Source organism: Stegodyphus dumicola, chromosome 4 (genome assembly GCF_044657685.1).
Source record: "Stegodyphus dumicola isolate Sdum_Otavi_A_Nest chromosome 4, ASM4465768v1".
Classification (NCBI taxonomy): domain Eukaryota; kingdom Metazoa; phylum Arthropoda; class Arachnida; order Araneae; family Eresidae; genus Stegodyphus; species Stegodyphus dumicola.
In genome coordinates, this window is record NC_140771.1 from 37,437,138 (window position 1) to 37,442,246 (window position 5,109).

The window sequence follows — 5,109 nt, forward strand, 5'->3', positions numbered from 1 at the left end:
CATTATTAAAATCAGAAGAATCCAAATTTTTTGTATGTAGCTACATTAAAGAAAAAAGGTCATACATTTGTTTGAATTACTATCTTGAATAAGAAATCCCCCCCCCCGAATAATTTAAGGCAAATTTTAACTCTTTTTACAAAGAAAAAGTATTTAACAATCATCTGATGTGTTTTTGATTTCGAATCTGAATGCTATGAATCAAATTCTAGTCTTGAAATGTTTTCTTGTTTGTATTATTAAATACAAAGAAATTTATGAGGGTGTCTATGCAGTACATAGCATGTTATTATTTATTAAAGGTGGTATTATTTATTCAGTTTCTTCTTCATCCCTGTTACTTAAATCTCCATCTGGTAAAATGTTTTGAATCTGTTTTCCAATTATGCATAACTCTGATGTCATTACATTTTGGGATTACAGTTCATGTATTCCTCATTTGTAATGTCTAATCCCAATAGTTTCCGAACTTGACTCTGGGTTTAAGATACTTCTTTAATAAAGCAATTTTTAGTTGTTTACTGTTTTACTTGAACCCAGGCAAGTGAAATCACATTCATAGCCTCAAGAATATTTAAACTATTCTGTGTATTTCCTGTAGTTATGTTCTGTAGGGCTATTTGAATCGAACTTTGAACGGTAGAAAATTTTCAAATTCTTAATGATGCCCAGTTCTAAAGGTTGCACTACACTAGTGCAATTTGCTGGCAAGAAATTAATTTCCATATTTTGCAACAAACCTGTCGTTTAAGAATGGGTGGTATACTGATCCATGAAAAGTAAAATTTTACAGTTTAGTCTATTTTCTTGAGCTTCCTCTACAAAAACGACAAGTCATCAATGCTTTCTGATTTGCTTTATATTCTACTAGCCCAGTTTTAACATCCTTGAAGCACCTCGATTTCTGTTACTTTCCTATAACTAAAGAAGTCGTTTTTTCATATCATCGGCCTTTGCACTGCGTAAAACAGCTGTTCTTTAATCAATTTTTTATCTGGCTTAGTTTAATGAAACTCTATACATGGGCACCATATTTTTTTCTGCTTCAATATTAGATGAATTTCATTCAAGAATAAATTTTTATAAATTTTATAATGCCAAAAAATAAAATTAAAATAATTTCTTAGTAAAATTCATGCAAGAATTGAATTTTCCACAAATGGCATCTCAAACCTCAGTGGTACTGCATACAAAAGGGGGGGAAAATGAGAAATTACGTTCACTGAAAGCTCTGTTTTACAGCAGGAAGAATGGCTAACACAATGCAGCTATTTAAATTCCATAAGTAATTTATCGAAAAAAGTAAGACCATGTGGTAGAAGTTGGAAAATTTAGTAACTCTGATTCAAATAAAAACAAATATTCAAAATTTCTGGAAACAAGGAGGATAAAGAATCCATTAAATTGATCAATTTCAATGATCCCGCATCATGGCTGACAATTTTAGGTAAAATTCAGTTTTTCTTCATAGAACATGCACCAGACCAAGGACAGGATGCTGATAGCTTTTAAGAAGCATTCTAATAGGAAGAGAATTCATCACAACTGACTCATCTGTTCAAAAAAGATCTCTGCGATACTGTGTTTTTCATGCATTCTTTTTACTAAAATAAGACAGGTTCTACTATCTCCAATCCAAAGAGGTTTCAAAGATTGGTCAAACTTAAAACTAATTTCAATCATGAAAATTTTGTTTCATTGCAGTGCTTATCAATGGGATTGCTTTGAAGGGAGGGAACAATATTGGGGGTTGTTTCATAGACAATTCATTGCACAAAGTAATAGAATCAGAAAAAGAAAAAGGAGGAAATAGTTTATGCAATTTTGCAAGAAATAATTTACCTCTTAGAGATATACATGAAACTACAGGCCATCTATAGCAGGAACATCCCTGAACTTAATTGAATTAATTTATTCCATTATATTGGGTCAGTCCATAAATTCATGCACATTTTTTGGTAAATTTTTAAATATAAATAAACACAATTTAACATTTTAATCAATTATATATTTTCCTCCATTATCTACAATGTCTCGCCATCTTATAGGCAGCTTTTTTATGCCATTGCTGTAGAAAGACTCTGGTTTTGATGCAAAAAAAACTTGAAAGTTCATTGTGTACACCCTGTTTAGAATAAAATTTTTTTCCCAATAAAAAATTTTGTAAGGCACGGAATAAGTGACAATCACTGGGGGAATATCTGGGGAGTAAGCAGGATGTGGCAAAAGCTCCTAATTAAATTCACTCATTTTTTACAGCGTTGTTCGAGCCGAATGCAGTTTAGCGTTATCATGATGAAACAACACTTTCTCGATATACACCAATCGTGGGCATTTTTTTTTATCAATTCTGAGTTTAGATGGCAAAGTTGTTCATTATAAACTTCTGAATTAATCGTTTGATTTGGTTCTAATAGTTCAAAATGTCCTGAACGGGGCTCATCATCAATGCTGCTTTTTCCAACTTTAAATTTTTTAAACCATTTCTGGGCAGACCTTACACTAATAGTGTGTTCACCATGTACACTATTAATTTTTGTCGCTGCAAACCTGGCAGATTCTCCACACGAAAATAAAAAATGTAGCACAGCACGTTTGCACTGATTATGTATATTCATCTTCTTCAATGGTCAGACAGCCCAGGATGGGCCCTTGCCTTTCTTAGAATCGAATTCCAAGCTCTTCTTTCCCTGGCCATGGACATCCAATTGGTTATTTTTAAAATTCTTAAGTACGTTTCCAAACAGTTGAGCCACCTAAGTTTATGTCTCCCTCTTTTTTTCGGGTGCCGAATGGTCTGGCCGAGATCTTTTTAGTTACTCGATTTTTATCCATTCTGCACAGATGGCCTGCTCATTTAATTCTCCGAATCCTTATATATTTTACTATATCTATTTCTTTAAAGGATTCATAGAGTTCAGAGTTAGTTCTTCTTCTCCAGATATTGTTACATTTTATACCACCAAAAATACTTCTCAAAATGTTTCTTTCAAAGACAGAAATGATACTTTTAGCTTTTTCTGTCATTGCCCAGGTCTCAACACAGTATGTAAGAATGAGTCTGATTAAGCTTTTGTAAATTAAAATCTTCGTTTTTCTGCTAGTGAAGTTAGACCAAGTATTTTTTTGAGACCGAAAAAACATCAGTTAGCATCTGTGACTCTACTATGGATCTCGGGCATTAAATCATTGAGAGTATTAACTTCTGATCCTAAATATTTAAATTTGCTAACAGTTTCAAATTTGTAATTCCCAATATGTATTTAGTTTTATTTTGGTTGAATATTCAGTTTCTATGGGTACTAAAATGCATTCGATATTTACGAAAGTTGGTGATGAACTGAATAATATGTTAGTCAACTGATGACAAGTTTCAACAGGCTCAAAATTGTATTTAGTAAATGCGTCATAGTGAATTTCACGCATACTCTTAATGCGCACGAACTAATGGACTGACTGATATTTGGAATACTGTCTATCATGTAGCTAGTCACAGAATGAGATCCATTCTTATCATTCTAATAAAGCAAAAGATAAGTTTATAATTATATTTTTAATTAAAATTCTTTTTACTATCGAAAAAGGGAAAAACATTTTTTGATATTTGATAGCATAAAAGAAATTTTGCATCATGATTAACTGTGTCAAATTATTAGATACCTGTACATTAATGATGGATCCATAACTACTGATGAAAGCTTTATAAATTCTGTAGAAATAAAACAGAAAACTAGAAGTCGTTTAGCAAACGAAATTATTTATAAGAGATGGCCTCAACATTCAAAATTTTTAAGGTCAAGGATATGATAAAGGGACTAATATAGCTGAACTGCATAAATGTATTCAAGCCATTATTTGTTAAAGAAATGATAAAGCTACATTATTCCTTGTTCAGCTCATAGTTTAAATTTAATATGCAAAAATACCACCAATGCTCCTAAAGGATTACATCTACAAATGACTGATGTACACTGGTTATTACATGGCATTAAATGATAAATTTTTGCAGTGGTCTAAAAATCACAGCATTTTGAATAAGCCAGTATTAAATTTTTAGGTATCACCTGTATGTAATTTAATACTGCAAGAAACAGAAAAGGTAAAATAAAGTCTTACAGTCAAAAAGGCCTTTCATTTCAATAACTGTGAGTTAATATTCATTTTTGAAATATATAAAACTATGATAAAATAGTATTGTAAGAGTTTGAAATAAATAGTGTTACAAATTTTGTATATATGTAACATGAAATGCTTAAAAGGGACTAAGCTCTATCATAAAAATAAGAATACAGGAGCAAGTCTACTTAACATCCAGCTAAATGGCTATTTTGCTAAACTGGTGAGATATCGCTAAACTGATAATGGATTAGGGGACTAATTTGGTGATAAATCTCCCAAAGTGGCCAAAATTGGTGACATTTTTGACCAGCCCCTGTTTAACTGTAATTAGTATTCTAATCGAATAATTGTCATTGATCCCTATATGTAACTGTAAACACAAATATACCTCAAATGCTTTCCACTAATTTCGAGAAATGGAAGGTAATAAAGATTTCTCTGTGGCTGGGGTATAACTATATACGGTTAGAGAGAACATCATATCTCAGTTCATGGTTAACTAGGGCATACTGAGATACCTCCATGAGAGCTTTACTCTTTAGATGCACTTTGCATTGCATTGCATTTAAAATTCTTAGTAGTTTGATGTGTAATTACTGATTGCTTTCTGTGACACTGTGAAGAGAAGTATCAGTATTTTTGTGGAAAGACAGACATAAAGTGTTCCTTCTGGTAAAATAAATTTTATCAAGCTATTATCAGTTCAGAGCGCATTCAATCTATTACAAACCTGTATGCATGCAACAATACTTTTAAACAGTATGAAAGTACATAAATATAGTCAAATTGTATTGTATGTATTACTCTCTCTCTATTATATATGCATAATGCTCAGTGGTTAAATTACAGAAACTATTCTTAACCTTTTATGCCCATAATATGCAAATATTTTTTTAAAAAATGGCATTTGTATTTAGATCTTCAATAGCTGAACTGTAATAATAAATATTCAATGCATAAATGCTGTGGAATGCAATAAATAAACAAATA